Below are 21,159 nucleotides of genomic sequence, written 5' to 3'. Positions count from 1 at the left end.
CTGAGTAATATTCCATTGTGTATATGTACCACAGTTTCTTTATCTGTGCATCTATTGAAAGGCATCTAGGTTGGTTCCACAGTTTGGCTATTATGAATTGAGTTGCTATAAACATTGATATGGGTGTGTCACTATAATACACTGATTTTAAGTCCTTTGGGTAGAGAGCAAAGAGTAGGATAGCTCGTTCAAACAGTGGTTCCATTCCAAGTTTTCTAAGGACTCTCCTTACTGCTTTCCAGATTGGCTTCATCAATTTGCATTCCCATCAGCAATGTATGAGTGTGCCTTTTCCCCACATCATTGCCAAAACTTATTGTTGTTTGTATTCTTGATAATTGCCATTCTGTATGGAGTGAGATGGAATCTTATCTTTGATTTGCATTTTTCTAATTACTAGAGATGTTGAACATTTTTTTTCATATATTTGTTGATTGATTATATCTCTTCTTCTGTGCAGTGTCTGTTCATTTCCTTAGCCCATTTATTGATTGGGTTGTTTAGTTTTTTGTTTTTGGTGTTAACTTTTTGAATTCTTTATATATCCTGGAAATTAGTACTCTATCTGATGTGTGTGTTGTAAAGGTATTCTCCCACTCTATGGGTTGTTTTCTTTGCTGAGAAGAAGCTTTTTAGGTGGAATCCATCTCATTTATTAATTCTCAATTTTATTTCTTGTGCTTTACAAATCTTGTTAAGGAAGTCAGGACCTAATCTGAAATGATGAAGATTTGGGCCTACTTTCTCTTCTATTAGGTTGCAGGATCTCTGGTATAATTCCTAGGACCTTTATCCATTTTGAGTTGAGTTTTGTGCAAGGTAAGAAAGTGGTCTAATTTCAATTTGCTGCATGTGGATGTCCAGTTTTCCCAGCACCACTTCTTGAATAGGCTACCTTTTCACCAATGTATATTTTCAGCACCCGTGTCAAGTATGAGATAACTGTATTTATGTGGGTTTGTCTCTGTGTCTTCTATTCTGTACCATTGGTCTACATGTCTATTTTGGTGCAATGCCATGCCATCTTTGTTACTCTAGCTTTGTAGTATGATTTAAGTTCTAGTATTGCAATGCTCCTGCTTCACTCTTCTTGCTAAAGATTGCTTTGGGTCTCTTATTTTTCCAAATGAATTTCATGATTGCTTTTCCTATTTCTATGAGGACTGTTGTTGGTATTTTATTTGGAATTGCATTAAATCTGTATAAGGTTTCGATTCAAATTACCACCATCAATAGAGTGGTAGCAGTTTCAAATATCTTAAATAAATTAATCATCAGAAGGATCCAATGATCCATACATGCGATGATTAATCTTTTTTTCATTATCCATACTTTTCATTTTAAAAAAAGAAGAAATAGGAAATGTGAAAGCAAGAGTGTCACCAAGGTTTTCGGGTATATGGGAAGATCAATGAGACTCAAAATATTATCAATACGACCAACTCCACCTCATGAGGCATAGCTGAGAGTGAGTTGCTCTCAGCTATTACACATTTTTTTTTTCATCCTGATGCTTGGCCTTTTCTTACCCAAAACTCTGATCCAAAAGCAAATTAAAATTAGAGTAAAACAGGGGCTGTGGATGTGGCTCAAGCGGTAGCGCGCTCGCCTGGCATGCGTGTGGCCCGGGTTCGATCCTCAGCACCACATACAAACAAAGATGTTGTGTCCGCTGAGAACTTAAAAATAAATATTAAAAATTCTCTCTCTCTCTCTCTCTCCTCTCTCACTCTCTCTTAAAAAAAAAAAATTAGAGTAAAACATTCTCTGTTTTCCAGATGCTTGTTTACCAGCTGAGAACTAGTTAATCTGTCTGTAATGAAGAATATATTATTCAAATTAACATTGGAAAAAGAACATGACTTGCTTAATTTCAGGTACACTGAATGTTAAGGCTGTTACATGATTTATGACCCTCGACATGCTGAAGTTCTTCACTCTCTGACATTTTAATTTTTTTTTATGTTTTTATTCACTCCACACTGTTTAGTTAATCTTTGAGCCCTCTGGATGATATTTCCCTGGATCTTCATGTGTCTTAGATCTTTCAGTGAAAACTCACCTTATCTGACTTGATGCTACAGTTGGTAGCAGGCTGAGGCCCTGAGTTGTAGCAGCTCTGAAAGCGACGCTGTCCTTTCCACGTGATATTTGCAGCTAAGAGCACAACAATGCATGCTGGAGATAATATCAATGTTGTATAGAGCTTTCTCAGCTTTTGCAGGGTCAACACTGTAAAACAGACATGTGACAAACAACCCTGGACCCCTAATGACACCGTTCAGTTACTGTGTTCCCATTTGACATTTTTTTGTGTGGGGATGGAGGTGATTGTCAAAACAACTCAAAACCATGTAACTTTCTCACTTCCTGAAAAAGAGGGTAGTAACAGGTGGGTAACTAGGGAGTGAGTCACAAATAAATGCTGCAAAATTAGGAGGAATTTGGAAGAAAAGGCAGGGGCAACATATTGGTTCCAAGGGTTAGCAATTTCCAGCTTTCTGTATTACAGTGTCCTAGAGGGGGGGTTTCAGGAGAGTTTCCATCTAAGACCTGTTTGAGCCAATGAAGGCCACAGTAATGCCAAGGGTGGTGATGCTCTTGCAAACTGAGTTCTCTAGGGTTTGTATCCCTCTGTCTGCCTCAAAAATCAGAGTTTCAACTCTGAACAAGTAAAAAGCAATAGATTTTCCATGAGCTGAGTCTCAATGTGCCTAGCACACTGTAAATGTGTTTTGTACAAGTGTTTTTCTCTCCTTCTTCACTAGTCCTCTGCTTTTATCCCTGAAGAAGAGAAGAATTAACTCTGCCCAAAGAGGAACTGCCCCTGCAGAAAGCCTGAGCCTGTGGCAGAAATGGGCTCCCTTTGCAATAGCCAGTGTTCAGAAGCCTCCTCAACCTCTGTCACCACCAGGAGACAGATGGAAGGGAATGTCACTTTGGGACTGAGAGAGACGACAACTAATTGTCTCTAAGGCCACCTTTGTGGCACCATAGGTGGAGCATTGGGGTGTCACATGGAAGACTCTGCCATCTTCATTGTCCTCCACCCAGGTATACTTCAGTGGTTTGGTGTAAATGTAGTATTTAGGTAAAAAAAATCAGGCGTTGAAATAATGTGAGAAGAGTTTAGTATATTCTCTGAAACTTCATAAATACACTCAAAAACATACCATTGCTTCACACCAAATTCTAGAATCAAGAAGCATTTCTTAAAGTTAAAAACCGCCCTCTACAGCACCTGCATGTACAGTCCTATTAATGCCAATGAGGTGATAGATTCACCTCATTAAGTTGTCAACGTCAGTTACGAATCTATATCCCAGGTCACCTTCCTAGGGAGTAATTTGGTGAAGCTGCAGCAGAAACAGGTGAGAAGGAAACAGAGGAAAGAGCCAAAGGGGGAAAAAAAATAGGAGGTTGCCCTGTCCCAAATCTCAATTTAATTTATATTCTTTACAAAAAAAAAAAATAAGAGGCCACTTAGTGTATATTATCTCATCATCACAAATGTGTCATTAAAGAGCAGTACTTCAAAGACCACTTAAATCCTATTAGGGCTTGGAGTAGAAGGCCCTGAATTATAAAATGAAGAATACTACAAATTCTAAATGGAACAGAATAGCAGCAGTCATTTTTACAAGGGATAAAAAATGGGGGAGAAGTAGAAAAGGGGGAGGCAAACAGGAATCTAAGACTGAGAGTAGTAATTCCTTGGCTTTTAACTTGGCGCCTCTCACTCTTGAGATTTGGTGATTTGAGGTACAATTTAAGGTCCATCCTTCCTTCAGTGTCATCTTCTGGGTCTAAATAGAACTTCCTAGATATAGAATCCCAGGCAAACCCCTTCAACTCTCCAAGTTTCAGCTTCCTTCTCTCCAAAATGAGCATAGTGTTAGTAATGAATTCACAAGACTTTAGGAGAAATAAACAAGACTGTACAGGCACAATAGTTACTTAAGTTCTTAGGAAATGTCACTATGACAATTTATCAGCATCACCATCATCACCACCACCACCATCACCACTACCACCATCATCATCATCACTAACATCATCATCACCATCATCACTACCACCACCATTACCACTACCATTATCATCATCACCACTATTATCATCACCATCACCACCACCACCGTCACCACTACTACCACCATCATCATCATCACTAACATCATCATCATCACCACCACCACCATCACCACTACCATCATCATCCTCACTAACATCATCATCACTAACTTCATCATCACCACTACCACCATCACCATTATCCTTACCATCACCACCATCATCACCACCACCAAACATAGAGAAATTAAAAGACACATAAATGACCTTACAATGGAAAGATGTGAAAAAGCACCACAATCTACCCTGCTGGCATTTCTTTAGGTAACTGTCAGCTAGGAGCTGGCATTGAAGAAACTTTGAAGAAAAGTATAACCTTATTTAAAGAGATTGAAAGATGATGGAATTTATTGTCAGAAATAGAGAGCTCTCCATAGAGAAGTTGCCCTAAATAGAGGCCCATCTGTAAACCAAGTAACTGCCAGGGTATCATTCAAACCTCTACCAGCTTCAGATGAAGGATCTGGGGTATCTGATCCCAAAGAACCTATATAGACCTTGGTGGCTAGGGAGACTTTGGTTTAGGGTTCTCAGCAGAGGAGGAAATGACTCTATGAAAAAATGAAGCACAAAACCACTTAGGGCAGGCAGCTGCAGGCTTTCATGAGCATTAATTTTTGCTTCATATTACAAATTTTAAATGCTGCAAATACAAGCATGAGAAATAGAAAAGCACAAAGTGATCATTAGGATTATAACGTGTGTGTGAATGTGCGATCAGAATAGGCACACTGAAACTAAAGCACCATATAAATGCTAAATACTTCATTTGCTACTACAATAACATGTCACATCACTGAAGTTCTTAAGGACTTTATGTTCTCTGCTGGTATGAACTAATTAATCCCATTTATAAAATTAATGAGGAAATCCCGTATCCAAATTAGGGACCAGAGGGTGGGGGGGGCGGTTAGGGGGAAACTGGAGTTAAAGACAAATGATGGGTCATTTTTCTCTGGAGCTGTAATGATGCTTTGCTAAATAACACATTTTGTCCTGAACCCTATTTTAAACACTGCACAATTCACCCTGAAAAGAACTGATTATTACCACTACATCAGTGATTTTGAGTTGGACCATCCACACATCATCAAGACCCAGAATGAACCTGTGTGCTTTAAAAGCCTCCACTAAAGCATTCATATTCCAATCAAGCCAAACAGGCCAGTCAGCTTTTTTTTTTTTTTTTTTTGTAAGTGACAAGAAAATAGGCTGGAGCAAGATTATGTCCACTTGCAAGGTGGCCCATTTTAAAATTTCAACCCCTTTCATCAGGGAAGATAGTGTATCTGAATGATTTAGTGAGTGAGTCTGATGTCAGACTTGGTTTGAACTCTTAACTGTGTCATAGGACCTACAACCTTCTGGCAAGTTACGCATTAGCTTTGAGTGCAGATGCAACAGTATTACCTACTTTTATGGTTATTGGTGGAGTATTTATTAATAAACGAGTGAATTCCGAATCAAAAGAGAAGAAAAAATGAGAAAAGAAAAATCCAGCTTTATCTTTCCAGTGAAAGATCTGAGATAGGATAGATTAGAAGAACCCTTTCCATAGTGTGAGGGCCTGAGGTCGCCTTCTTGACGTTAATTCAAAATTCCTCCATCAGGAAAAATGTGCAAGACATACAGGCTTCCTTCCAGAATCCAAAGGCCATTGGAGTAACAGAAAGCCACTTTTTTGTATGATGTTGGTTTATTGATGCTGGTGGTGATGTGTTTCTATAAAAAATATTCACCTCCTCAGAGAAACAAATGGACAGCAAGAAGCTTGGCTGTACTGTCTCACAAATAAACCTCTTCAACTGGAAGCACTTCTGTCCTTTATCAATTGCAAAACATGATGGCAAGGGGAAGTTACAATAAAGGATTCTAATGCAATTAAAGTGACTTTTATTAACCACTGTGACCACACAAATCTTCAGGCCCATTAGGGGAGAGTACTTCGCCCCACCAGGTCTGCTAGGGTCCCTTCTCAACCTCATTTGGTATGTTTAGAGGCAGTTCCTCTTTTCTTTGTAGTGAGATGGGACAAATTTATCACCGAATACATGCTTAAGGCTCATAAAACTACACTTCAGTAAGAGTAGAAGAGCATAGAGATGTCACCCAATACCACTCTCATGAAGATCTTGTTGCCCATTTGCTACCAGTGGTGTCTGCAGACAGACCATCACGAATTCCCTTGGCAGGAGACAGCTGTCACACCTTAAGCCAGGCCCCATCCATGAGCCACATACAGTGACTCTATTCAGAGCCTCTCAGAATACACCGCAGAGTTACCCAGACCACAGAGGGACCATTCTAGCTCAGCGCTTCCTGTGGGATCAGCCAAGACAGTTGTTGGGCCTGTGTCCCCTCTGAGCTTTTCTAGCCCTGCTGAACCTTTCCACAGGTGATGGTTGCAAGGTTGCTTTTAAATAAATATCCTGCATGCTGAACTCTGTATCCAAGTCTATCTTCTGAGAACCCAACGTGCTACAGTGTTTGGCCATGCATGTGTCTTCCAAAAAAGGACTCTGGAGAAGAAACGGGTTTTTAAAATATTTTTCCTGGAACAACAGACTTAAACTGATACTGTTTTCAGCAAAAAGGATATTATGGTAACCCTAATTTACCATAGCCAAAGCAGGGAATTGATTTCGTTGAGGTTTCGTACTATGCAAACCTGCCTGGAAGGCAGGGTAAAGATTCTTAATTTATTAATCTTTTGTCTTTAGGGAAAAAAAAAAAACTCATAAAAAGTCTTTTTTAAAAAATGTCTACATCTTTTAAAAAGTGAAAATGTTTGTTATGATATTTTAAGCATTGTAGAAATATATAGAAATTGAACAAAAATAATACCTGGCATAGCTTTCCCCAGTCAGGGGGAAAAGGTTAGATTTTATTTGAAGAAATCTTTTATAATTATCACTTTCTATGTGAGAAATAAGTGTATAGATGAATAAGTGGACCTATACATAAAATTCATAATTGTATGATTAGGGAATATTTTACAGTAATTTTATTTATTTGTAAATAATGCAGATAGATAATTTATGCTTGTAATAGATGCATACGTATAAGCACATATGTTATACATATGACCATATTTATCAGACAAAAAGAAACTAAAGTGAAATTAAAGGAACATCTGAATTTCAAGTAAGTGCTTCTTTACCACAGGAGCATGAGTTGTTGTTCTAGAATTCTCCAGGGCCCTGTAAACCTTCATACCCAATGCCATTCTGATATGGCCCCAGTTCACTCTTGGGATCACTTGCTTGAATTAAAGAGGTCTTTTGGGGGCTGAAGGAAGGCATTGGTGTTGACCCCGAAAGAGTAGTAATGAGGCTTCCTTGTCCCAAATGTCTCCTCCTCACACCCACTGCAAAGTGTATCATTTCCACTGTTGGCCATTGACAGGGGAGAGGAATGTGAAGTATAGTAAGAAGGCCACTTCACTCAGTCAACAGACTAGGTCCTTGTCTAAGACTGCAACAACCTGGGTGTCTCTTAAAGTGCTTTGAAACAGTTTTCTTTCTTCCTCAGGTAGTTGGTTTGAAGACCAAAGAGAGAATATTCAGGAAAAGCTTTCCAGCTTTTATCAGAAGTCTGTTATCAGTGTGGGCTATAGATGAAGGAGTGTTCTCTTAGTGTAATGACAGCATGTCTTGTCTTTCTTGGGACAGTTCCAGTTTATGGCTCCTGCCCAAGCATAATTATTGAATCTCATCGATTTATCTTTCAAAAATAACAAATTATGGCAAGCATTTAGTCATTATTTGTATTTAGGATCTTTGCCCAAATTAGGCAGCAAGAACACAGAGCAAATGAAGGGACACAGTTATGTGTGCCATATCCCGGTGACATTGGCTAGGTTATGTGTATTCCAGAAGGCTCAATTTCCATATCTTTAAATGGTAATACTAGTAGAGCCTACGTCATAGTATTTATTATATTTTTAATATTAAATTAAATCAAATGTCATAGCAAGACTGTCTAAAATAGAGTATGGCATAGAATATGATATAGAACTCAATAAATACTATATAACAGAATAAAGCAACGAGAGGTTGAGTTCTCATCTTTTGAGGATGTATGGAGAATGCTTTCCAGCATGGACAAGACTGAATAGGTAGGTCAGCCTAGCAAGGCACAATGTCAATCTTGAAGTGCAATGACAGTCCTGGTCTCCTGGCTCTTACCTTTCAGAGGGGGCAGTGATTCTGGAGGGGTATGTGGTGCAGGGGGCTCCTCTACCTCTTAGGCTTTGTAGTATCCCAGATCCCAAAGATCAAAGTGTGGGATCTACTCTTCAGAAACAACCATCTCTCCAAAGAGCAGAGAGATTGGTTTCCCCAGGGGCTCATCTTTTGCCATCTTTTTTATTTTTTTGGATGATTATAGTACAAATAATTTGCATAGTTCTCATAATTTTTGGACTTTCACTCCAATTACATAGCCCATGCATGTGCAGCAAATGGTGTCTGGGTCAGAAAATCTGCTGTTTTAGGAGGGTACTGGTACTGTCTACATGGCTGTGCCCCATGCCTTCCTATATTCAGTTCTAAGTTTGCATGACTTAGACCTCAGGGCTAAGGAGAAAGGGCAAAATCTCCATCACCTTAAATAATTTTCCTTTCTATATTTTCATATTATACTGGTTTATCTCATCATTGAACTTTTTTTTAACCTCAACTTAGAAATAGGAGGAAAGATTACCTGAGTGTCCCAGTTTATTCCACTGAATGATGAGGAGGAACTATATAAATGACACTTAAGGTATCAATATATACTATACTATCCTTCCTTTCTTTCTTTCTTTTTCCTTCCTTCCTTCCTTCCTTCCTTCCTTCCTTCCTTCCTTCCTTCCTTCCTTCCTTCCTTCCTTCCTTCCTTCCTTTCATTCCTTTCCCAGGATTGAACTCAGGGGCACTCAACAACTAAGCCACATCCCCAGCCATATTTTGTATTTTATTTAGAGACAGGATCTCACTGAGTTGCTTAGCACCTCGATTTATTCTGAGGCAGGCTTTGAACTTAAGATCCTCCTGTCTCAGTCTCTGAGCTGTTGGGATTACAGGCCTGTGTCCCTGGGCCTGGCAATATATACTATGCTTAAATGTAAAAGTTACAAATGAGAGGTAAAATTGTAAAGGTTCCTAGGGCTGGCAGAAGTTTTTACACAGACCTAGATGCAAGAGTATGAATCTGGTGTAATGGAGCAATTACACAGCCCATTGGACAATGCAAATTTATTGGTAACCATAAACACCAAGGATAAACAAAAACCTAGGATCTGTGATGAGCTTATCTCCAAGGCCCAGGCAAGCTGTGTAGGGTGGGTGGAGTCTTGTCTGCACATGTAATGCTTTGCAGGACATCTAAGTTTTATACACTGGACAGAACTTGGATAAGAGAGAAAAGTGTTGCAGAACACCCTGTTCTATAAGAAAGGAGGACATAGCCTGAATTGTCTGGATGTTTCCTCCTCATCTCAGGATGTCGCATTCTTAGTTCCCATTCTACCCAAGAATTGGAAAGACGAAGGGGCAAAGCTGAGTTGACCAAGGTTTACTTGGGACCTGTCTTCCTGCAAAAATGGCCAGAATGATCTCAATATGTAAGGCTTGAAGAAATGAGAAAGGTTTACAAGAGGGATTTCATTATTAAATGAAAATGTTTGAAAATTGCATCCACTGAATTTTTTTTCTCCCTCTTCTCACACTATCTCTCCCTGCATACATACACACTTGCGCACACACAAATGTGTGCACGCTAACAAAAATGACAGCACAGATACAATCTGTAAGAAGGTAGGCTCTAGAAGCATAAAACATGCTACCTAGTGTTGAATCCTGCTGCTCCCAAGTTTCAGCTCTGTGACATTGAGACACCACCTACATATCTCTGGAACTTGATTTCTCCATCTCTAAAATGATGATGACCTCAATACTTACCACATCGAGTCTGTGGACACTAGTCATAGGAATCTATTCATTGGGTTGGGATCATGGCTCAGTGGTAGAGCGCTTGCCTAGCATGTGTGAAGCACAGGGTTCAATTCTCAGCACCACATATAAATAAATAAAGATCTGTTGACAACTAATACACATGTAAAGAAACTGTTTATGACACCACCTTACCTAGAGCTTACCTAAAGGGAGGACTTGGTAAATTTTAAGTTATCTGGGGGAAAAGCTTTAAGGTCATGCCTTGGGTTCCACTGTATATGGGGAATTGATCCCATAAGCATTTAAAATTTATTGCCAAAATATTTCACAAGAGGACCAATACCCGAAAAGAATGAACCACCATCCTTGGTTTTAGGCAGCTTCATTCAAACAAATGGGAGAAGAATATATGCAAGGGGTATGAACATATCAGTAAGTGTCACCCCATGTTTCCTGATTGTTCTGTCTGTGGACACACACCTTGTTAGGATACAATGAGAAGTACCCTTGGAAGCTCTGACCATAGAACTATGGGGACTGGCTGGTGCTGGCTTGGGCTGGGCATGGCGGGTACAGTTCCTCATGGTAATGACATCTTTGAGCACACCCCAGCTCACTGCTGCCATAGACTTCCTGGAGGCCTGGAAGAACAGTCAAGGGAGAACAGTCAACTTTGCCTGATAGCACAAAGGAAGAGTCAGAAGGATTTCTCTGATATTTGAAAGGATTAATGTCCTTTAAGTGGGCCCCCAAATGCATGGAGACTCATTGTCCTCAGCCTTCTTCCTTTGGGTTAATCTGTGTTGAAGAGCCCAGCAACATGCATGTCTCATTGCCCTGCTAATTGTCTGTTCTGGGAATGTTTGCATAGTATTTCCTGTGTTGGCTCTGTATTATTCTTTCACAGTTCAGAAAAAAAAAAAAAGTTAAGGATTATGGGAAAATGCTCTTTTTCAGTCCTATCTCCCATTCATTCCATTTACTGATTCTTAATTTTATTTCTTGTGCTTTAGGAGTCATGATAAAGAAGTCAGGGCCTAATCTGACATGATGAAGACCTTGGACCTACTTTTTCTTCTATTAGACATAGGGTTTCTGGTCTAATTCCTAGGCCCTTGATCCACTTTGAGTTTTGTGCATGGTCAGAGATGGGGATTTACTTTCTTATCAAGTATTCCATTACATTTAGTTTCCATTACATTTGTCCCTGTTGGCTGTAATTGCTTTTTTTTTTTTTTAACAATTTTCTTGTTTTTGATAACTTTGATGGCATTATTTAGGAATAATAGTCAGGTATTTTCTAGAATGTCTCTTGATCGAGTGGTTTTTAAAAGTGTTGGTCTTATGTTTGGTGGAGTCATGGATTTTGAGGAATGCATTTTTATAGTATCATATCTCCCTGTGGATGTTGACTTTGATTACCTGGCTAAAATAGTGCTTGCTAGGTTTTGGCCCTGTAAAATTACTCATCTCTTTCCCTTTCCATACTATGGTCTTTGGATGGTGGTTACCATGTTTAGCCCACGTTTGTGGAGAAGGGAGTGGGTTCTGCATCCTTCAGTGGAGAATATCCACACAGATTATTTGAAAGTCTTCTATATGGGAACTCTTCTGTTATTTATTCAAAAGCTTATTTATATTAGTATGGACATCCTTTTTACATTATGGATTGTAATCAAATCTTACTTTGATTAAAATGGTTCCAGTGTTGGCCACTGGGAACTCTTTCAATTTTCCATTGTTATAACTCTGGTCAGTGTTTCTGTATGCATGTGTGCATGTACATAAATTATTTCAAAGCTTTCTTTGTACCATTTTTAATTACTTAAAAGCATAATCTTGGAGAACTTTCATTTAACATAGAGTAATTGTCTTGTTTTTTAAAACAGGTCTGTGATGTTATTTTAACTAGTTATTTTAACTAGTCTCTTTTTGAAATTCCCTTTGGTTACATCCAATATTTGTAAAAAAAATATTACAGTGAACAGTGTGATGCATAGATTATTTTACATGCTTAAATTCTCAGACATTGCTTTCCTGTGTAAAAGGCCATAGTGAGTCTATGATTTAGGAAAAGTATTGCCAGATTTTGACATCCTGAGAACTAGTATGCTCATCCAAGTAAAGTGACTTTAAGTGAAGCATGTATTCTCTTAATTCTTCTGAGCAAAAAATAATGTCTTTTAAAGATCTTTTCCCAGGATTTGGGGATGTGGTTCAATGGTAGAGTGCTTGCCTGGCATGCATAAAGTCCTGGGTTTGATCCCAAGTAAATACACACACATTCACACACAACACACACACACACACACACACACACACACACACACACACACATGGTTTGATCAGCACTGTGACACACTCAGCTACTTGAGAAATTGAGGTGAAAGGAGTAAAAGTTCAAGGCCAACCTTAACTACTTAGTGAGACCCTGTCTCCAAAAATTAAAAAAAAAAAAAATGGAAACTAAAAAAAAAAAATAAGAAGAAAGAAAAGTTTTGGGAATGTAGTCAATGACAAAGCACCCTGGGTTAAATACCTAGTATAGCAAAAACAAAACAACATCCTTTCCCAGATACAGGTATAAATTCCTTTCCTTAGAAATTAAGAATCCTTTTAGATGTTAAATTTTCTCAGACTTCAACCCCAAACATATGTCCATGCTTAGATATCTTCAAAACTCTCTACTTGCCATCTTCTGGAATTCAAGACCATTTACTCTTAGAGCATGGGTAACACTTCAAATCTGTTTTCCACACCAACTTACAAATGGGCTTTGCACTCTCTAATCCTTTATTTCTTTTCTTTTTGAAAATAGAGCCCTACCCTTCCAGTTAATGCACACAACTTTAATGCCACTTTATCCTTGAAGCAGTCATAGACTCCCCAGCTCTGAAATATATGCTGCTGTTTCTCACCTCTTTTTTAGCACTTTATTTCTCTACTCATTTTAGTATTCAAATTGGATTATGATTTTGCATGAACATATCAGTTCTCTCCTGGAATTTAAGAACTTTTGAAATAAAAATCATATCTTACCATCAAATGCCTTGCAAATACTTAAGAAGAACTCAAAAGAAAAAAAAGACATGTGATAAGCTCTCATCAACTGCTCCTTTGAATTCTGTGCTATGTCCCCTAGGTCCTTGCTCAAAATGATTGATTACATAAGCAACTCCCATAAGCAGTAACTTTCCATGGATGTTTCTGAAACAGTGTTCCACTTACCAGGAATGGTGACACACTCCTGTAATCCTAGTGACTAGAGAGGCTGAGGCAGGAGGATTGCAAGTTTGAGGCTGGCATCCGAAATTTAGCAAGGCATTATGCAATTTAGCAAGAACCTGTCTTAAAGTAAAAAGGGCTCAGTGGTTAAGTGCCCCTGGGTTTAATCTCTAGTACAAAAAAACAAAACAAAACAAAAACAACAACAACAACAAAAACAGTAGTCCACTTATTGCTGTTCTCCCACTGTGATTTATTTTAAAAAGACTTTTTTCATTCTCTTCTTCTCTCTCCCCAACTCCCTAATCTCTCATCCTTAATCTCTCCCTACCTAATCTGGAGATTCTACATAATTACTTAAATGATTCCTGAAATTTCTTTTTGGTGGGGTGGTGCTACCGGGAATTGAACTTAGGCCCTGGACCACTGAGCCACATCCTCACCATTATTTTGTATTTTATTTAGAGTCAGGGTCTCAATGCGTTGTTTAGCACCTTGCTTTTGCTGAGTCTGGCTTTGAACTCTTGATCCTCCTGCCTCAGTCTTCAGAGCTGGGATTACAGCTGTGTGCCACTGAGCCCAGTATGAAATTTCTTAAGAATTAACTTCATAGATCTGAGATAACCCTCTGTCCCCAAAGCACACACAAATCTACAATCATTTGTTAGATAAAATTCTGGCTATGAAATGATTGCTTTAGGGTTGCAGAACATATTTATAATTTTGACACTTACTAGTGTTTTTGACACTAGGAAAAAGAGAATTGATAAATTCTCTCCTCTCCATCCCTTCCTTTCCTTTTGTTCTTTCATCCATGCATATAGTTATTAAATGCATATTCTCTGTGAATTTACCCTAAGGAAGATCACAAATATTTTATATGCATTTCCTTTAAATTAGACACCCACATCTTGGCCAAATTCTTTATCTTTGATGAAACACAAATTCTAGCCAGTGCTTGATTCATTAAGTGGTTAAAAAAAGTTCTTTTCTGACCTTGATGCATTATGTACATATCAGAGGCTAATTTGCCTTGAAGCAAAACCTTGGGGAAACGACCTTTGATCTCAGTGAGGTAGCCAAGCACACTGGAGAGCAACTTGCCTCAAATTTTCCTTTCTCACCAAGAGTCTCCTGACTTTCAAGAAGGGTGCACATGCAGGGGTTTCCTCTATGACCCATTTCCTTGCCCTCAACTATAAATCAGTAGTTATCTATATCAGATTGAGTTCCAGGATGTCAAAGGAAAAAAAGAATGTCCCTGTGACTACATGCTGACTCCCCCACCCTCCTTTTTATTATTTTAGAACTGTAGGTATCACAGCTTAGTCACTGGTTCACAGCCATTAACACAACAATGATCACAAAGACCCCAGGCATAAACCTGACAAGAGCAAGAAAACAGATGACGGCTGGAACTCATTTGTAATATAATAGTATTCCAGCATGCTGTAAGTTTTTGACCTTAAGCAAGGGAAAGTTGGACTTTAATAGAGTTCTCTTCATAAACCTTTTCTTTTTTTTTTGCTTCAAAACTGCTGACTATTTTTTTTCCTTGCCTCTCCGATGATGATTGCTTTCAAAAGAATATTTTTGTTTTAAAGCCAGAGTTCACTTCAGTGATGCTTGGTTAATTGTAGGAGCAATCACAGTGGGTGGCAAGTTGAAGGCCTTCCTTGACAGGATAAAATGTGGCCCAGAAACACCTGCCGCCTCCACCCACAGGAAACTCTCACCCTAAATAGGAGAAAGTGCTTTGGTTCTAAAAACCATAAAAAGTAACCTAATAATAGTAGTAGCTTAGTTATATCGGCCCCAAATTAAGGCCTTAAGACCTTTTTGATACTAAAGATCTGGACGCAGACACCACCACTAGGAGAAGGTGGTGGTGAAATTTCAGGTGCATTACTTACCTTCATTCCCTAAGCCTCCGTTTTCTCTTATTTTATCATGACTGATAATATAAGGTTGATAATCATAGGATTGTGGGAGGGCTAAGTAAGGTGCTTATGAATATACAGACAGCATGGCACATAAGTTAGTCGTACACACTCAGTAAACAATGAGGGCTAAAATGTGGGTACTTGCTTTGCACCTACCTGTCACTGCTGAGTACACAAGGGCATGACTTGGGGCTAAAGACAGTCGTCAGAGTAGACAGAGGAGGTCCTGGTATGAGACGCAAAAGCTGCTGGCTCTCTGGGGCCTTCTTCCTCCCTCCTGGTCAGCCTGACTTAATAACTAGACTTTCTGAATTTCTAACTTCCCTTCTCGCAGATCCAGCAACTCTGCATTTGCTTTCTAACTCTCTTCTCTCCTCAAAGTTTCCTAGTGGTTTTCTATATTTTGCTTCAAGCTCATAATTCATCAAAAACAACCTTTGTCCATCAGCTTTCCTTGTTTTCCAGATTTTCAGGCCACAAAAAAATCTGACTTCACAGAAACTAGAAACATTGCCCCTAACGAATAAATTTTCAGAGATGCAAAATTAGAAATATCAATCTGTCTGTGGAAACCTCATGATCTTTGTCCCAAGACATTTTTCTAGAAATGTCATTATGTCATTCTCAACAATCCACGTTGGCCAGAGGAGGATAATGAGTTAGAGACCCAGAGCTTGGACTTGGTTATCTGACGGTATTGAGAGGACAAATGAAGCCAGAATTAGATAGGCAGGTAGGCAAGGGTCACATCCAGAGAATGGAGCCATTGATATGTTAATTCATTCAGAGCCCTTCCTCTACCCTTATCTAGAACCTGCCCCCGCTCCAACCTGTTGCTAAGGTAACCTGTCCCAGGGAGTTGTGAAAGTTGTTAATTAATGTGTCATAAATGTGCTGCTCCATCCAGCCTTTCCCCTGTCCATCTGCTTCTCACCTTTTGGCCATGCCACCAGCCTCTTCTGGGCCTAGTCACATAGGCAGGAAGGACAAGGGGGAAGAGAGCAGGAGCACAGAGGAAGCCTAGAATATATAAAAAGGCAAAATACCCTGGCTTCTTGGGATACCAGGACACCAGCTATGGCCCCCTTCTCCCTCCTGGGAGAAGTCTATGTTACTCCTTTTTAAATAAATCCTGCTTCATATGCTTGCCTCAGCGTGCTTCTCTAATGCTGTACGTCAACATGTGGGGGAGCAGAAATTGTCACCGGGGGTATCACAATTAACACTGATTCACTCTTCACTGACAGTTCCTAAATGAAACCAGTAGTACTCTCCTGTATGAATATATTCCAGGGCATAGGGTGAACAATTAAATGCCTTGAAAGCTATTATTGAGACAACTTATTATTGATTCCAGTCACCTACATCACCAGGTTCAACAGCAACCAGTTTCTCCACTTCTATTATTTGATTCTGCTCCCAACTCCTTAATTTATCAATATAGAAATCAATATTTCTTATAAAAATTTATTTTTGCATATAGGAATGTACCTGGCTTTGTTGTGGGGTGACTTTCTTTATTTGATCTCTTTTATTGTGAAATATATATATATATATATATATATATATATATAAAACTTAAAATATTTATTATATTAACTGTTCTTAAGCGCTCAGTACAGTCATGTAAAGCCTCTGCATATGACTGGGCCACCATCACCATCATCCATGCTCAGAACACTTTTTATCTTGCAAAACCCATGAGACAGTAACTCTATTCTTCTTTCCACCAGCCACTGGCAACCAACCCCCTTTCTACATTCTGCCTTTATGATTAACTAACGTAAAGTGTGTGTGAGTGTGTGTGAGTGTGTGTGTGTGTATGTGTGTATACAATGCATGCATATCTCACATTTCACTTGTCAGTTCATTTTCATTTGTAGATGAATACCTCTGTTGCTCCCATAGTTAGCTATTGTGAATAATGCCACTATGAACAATATATACACAAATATTATTTTTGAAGTCCTACTTTCAATTATTTGGGGGATATGTGAAATCCTGCCCATGTCACATGCGGGTGGTGGAAATGGGCCTCCCCTCAGTGGAATGGGCTGGCTGAGACATAAAAGCTAAGAGAAATAAAATGATGAAAAAACCATAGAACACAGAAAGTCGTTTCAAAAGTGGGGCAGGGGGCTGGGATGTGGCTCAAGCGGTAGCGCACTCGCCTAGCATGCATGCGGCCCGGGTTCGATCCTCAGCAGCACCACATACCAACAAAGATGTTGTGTACGCCGAGAACTAAGAAAAAATAAATAAATGTTAAAATTCTCTCTCTCTCTCTCTCTCTCTCTCTCTCTCTCTCTCTGTCCCCCTCTCTCACTTTCTAAAAAAAAAAAAAAAAAAAAAGTGGGGCAGGATAGGCAAGCTCATCAGATAGACTGAGCTTCTGGACAAAACGGGGCCCATGTCTGCTTTACTTATATTGGGAAACATCAAAGGCCTTCCATAGAATATTCTCCATCAAAATAGGATAAATGTGGGCTGTTCAGTTCCTAACAGGATATGCCCATCTCTGGATTTTAGGGAACCCGAAAGACCTCCAAGAGCCGAATCTGATGCAAGCACACAAGACTCTTTATTGCAAGCTCCAGCCTGGACTCACAACTGTTTCCAACACAGTGGTTCTGAGGAGTGAGTCCCAATCCTTTGTTCACACAGCAAATCATTCCATACTACGGGAAAATCAAACAACAACTCTTAACATTGATTAGCATATTCATTGGTGGGAACAAGTTGGGTAAGGGTGATTGGTTAGTTCAAGGGATAGATGCATTTGAACTGATTGGTTTAAGACGCAAGGGGTTGCAAGCGTGTACGTGCTAAATTACACAGTTTTCTAACATGTTATCAATCACTGAGACTACTGGGGGCGGGGGGCGGCTGCCTGGCATTCTAGATGTTTTCCCTGACTCACTATGGTTGGTTGTTGGTAGAATGTTGCTTGGGTTATCATGGTCAGGCCTTAGGCCTCAAACATTCTTTGGTCTTTCTAGAAACTAACATTGCTGAGTCAAGGACATCTGGTGCTCAGACCTCTCCTGTTATTTACAGACAGATAACTCAGCAGGGTAGCTACGTGCCTAGGAATGCTCTGTGGGTTTTCCAAGAACAAGGGTCAACCCCCCCTTTGGACAGGCTCTGCTCTGAGGTAGAGGCTAGTTTTTCCAAAATGGAGTCCCATCGGTTTCTCAGTACTGCTAGGAGTAACCTTTCTAACAGAGCAGAGGGAAAGGTCACCTGCATTAGGCGAGAGATTGCCACAGGAGAACCATGTAAAGTTCCTATTGCAAGGCCTAGTCCTCCCCGGCTTCCAGGAGAAGTTCTTCATGTATTTCACAGATGGCTTCCTGCAGTGAAATAATTGGCAGATATGGCAATTCCATTTTTAATTTGTTGAATAACCACCAGACTGTTTTCCTCATTACCATTTTATATTCTCAACAACAGTGCACAAGGGTTCTGATTTCTCTACATTCTCACCAACCTTTTTGTTTTTTTTAATGAAGTTTTTCTAATATGTGTAAGGTGGTCTCTCATTGTGGTTTTGATTTCTGTTTCCATACTGATGGTGATGTTGAGCTTATTTTCATGTACTTTTTTGCCATTTGTATATGTTCCCTTGGGAAATAACTATTTGAAAGCTTTGCTCATTTTTAATTGTTTTGCTGTTGTTGTTATTGAGCTTTAGGAGTTTCTTATATGCTCTGGATATTGGTCCCATACAGACATATGATTTGTTAATATTTTCTCCCATTTTATAGCCTATTGTATCACACTGCTGATAGTGTTCTTTTATGCACAGAAGTGTTTAATTTTAATGAAGTCAAATTTGTCTATTTTTTTTTTAAATTTACCTATGTCTTTGATGTCAAATCCAAGAAATCATTGCAAAATTCTATGTTATGAACCTTCGGCCTATTTCTTCGAAGAGATTTATAGTTTGGGTTGTTATCCTATGTTCAGTTATTTTCTCTATATGGTGATAGGCAACCTACTTAATTTTCTTCCTCTTCTTCTTTTGTTGCATGTAGACATTCATTTTCAACAACATCATTTGTTGAAAAGATCGCCCTTTTTTCAATGAACGGTCTTGGTCCCCTTATCAAAGATAATTTGACTGTCAGAGACAGTTGTGCACACCCCTAATCCCAGCAACTCAGAAGGCTGAGATAAGAGGATCACAACTTTGAGTTTAGTTAAGTGTGGGCAACTTTGCAAGCCCCTGTCTCACAATAAAAAAATAAAAATCGCTGGGGTAACTCAGTGGGAGAGTACTTCTAAGCTCAACGCCTACATTGCTTAAAAAATAAAAAATCATTTGAACACATACGTGGGAGTTTACTTTTGGGCTCTTGATTCTATTCCATTAATCTAAATTTCTGCCTTTATGCTAGTACCACGTTATTTGATTACTGTAGCAGTGTCATAAGTTTTGAACTCCAAAGGTGTAAATCTTCCAATTTCGTTTTTCTTTTTCAAGATTTCAATATTTTATTGGCTACAACTTGAGGTTCCATTTAAATTTTATGATGGATTTTTTTTATTATTATTCCTGCAAAATCACTGGGACTTAATGGGGATTGTACCAAATCTATATTTCATGTTGGGTAGTTTTGACACTTTAACAATACGAAGTCTTCTAATCCATGCACATGATATATTGTTCCATTGATTTATGTCTTCTTTAATTTTTAAGGAATATTTTGAAATTTTCATTGCCTAAGTCTTTCATCTTAAATAAATCTCTTATTTTTTTCTGATGCTATTTAAATGAAGTTACTTTTTAAATCTCCTGATTGTTATTTGTTATTATAGAAAAATGCAACTGATTATTGCATGTTGATGTGTATCCAGATAGTTTTTCCTTTACTGTACTAAATTGTTTTGTTGTTGGTGGTGGTAGGATCTTCACTGTGGATTTACACCTATTATTTTTATTATGTTGAGGTAATTTTATTTCAACTGGTAGGACTTCCTTTCATATTTCTTGCAGGGTAGGTCTAGGGTGATAAACTCCCTCAGCTTGTGTCTATCTAAAATGTCTTAATTTCTTCCTCACTTTTAAAATAACTTTTTCTGGTTGTACTTTTTTTCTAGTTATAGGATTCATCATTAAACAGTTTTTTTAAAAAATTATTATTATTATTATTTTTGTGTGTGTGTGTGTGATTTTTGTTTGTTTCTTTTGTTTTGCTTTTATTTGCTTTTCTTTTAGAAATTTAAATATATCAGTCCACAGCCTCTGGCCTCCAAAGTTTCTGATAAGAAATTTGCATGCAGTCTGGAGAATTTCTTCTGTGTGACAAGTCTCTCTTCTTTTGCTGCTTTTCAAGGTTCTATTTTGTCTTTGGCCGTTGACAATTTGTATTGTGTCTTGAAGCCAGTCTCTTCAAGTTCATCCTACTTGAAGTTTGTTGAGCTTCTTGGATGTTTATCTCTTTAGTTAAGAAAGACTGGGGCCATTATTTCTTAAAATAATCTCTGTCCCTTGCTTTTTCTTATGTTGGAACCCCCAAAATGTTGGTATTGGTCTGTTTAATGATGTCTCAAACATCCCTCGGGCTTTATTCGTTTTTCTTCAATCATTTTTTAAATTTCTCCTCTTTTAACCAAATAATTTCAATTATCTTGTCTTCAAGTTCATTGATCATTTCGTCTGGCTGCTCAAATCTTCCTCTGAATCCTTCTAGATTAATTTTTAAATTACTATTTTATTTTTTAAATTATTTATGTTTCACAGTGTGTAAACTATAGATTTGCATATTCATAAACTTATTTATATTTTACATATTTATGTGGTACACATAATCATTGTATTGATCTTTTAAAAGTAGGTTTATTTTTATATTACTTATCTGATATTTGTTTTTCTCATGCATCATTTTCTTAATTATTTTACCTAAAATTCTTTGAAG

This window comes from Ictidomys tridecemlineatus, chromosome 1, assembly GCF_052094955.1.
Source record: "Ictidomys tridecemlineatus isolate mIctTri1 chromosome 1, mIctTri1.hap1, whole genome shotgun sequence".
NCBI lineage: Eukaryota > Metazoa > Chordata > Mammalia > Rodentia > Sciuridae > Ictidomys > Ictidomys tridecemlineatus.
Note: the sequence above shows the minus strand (reverse complement) of the source record.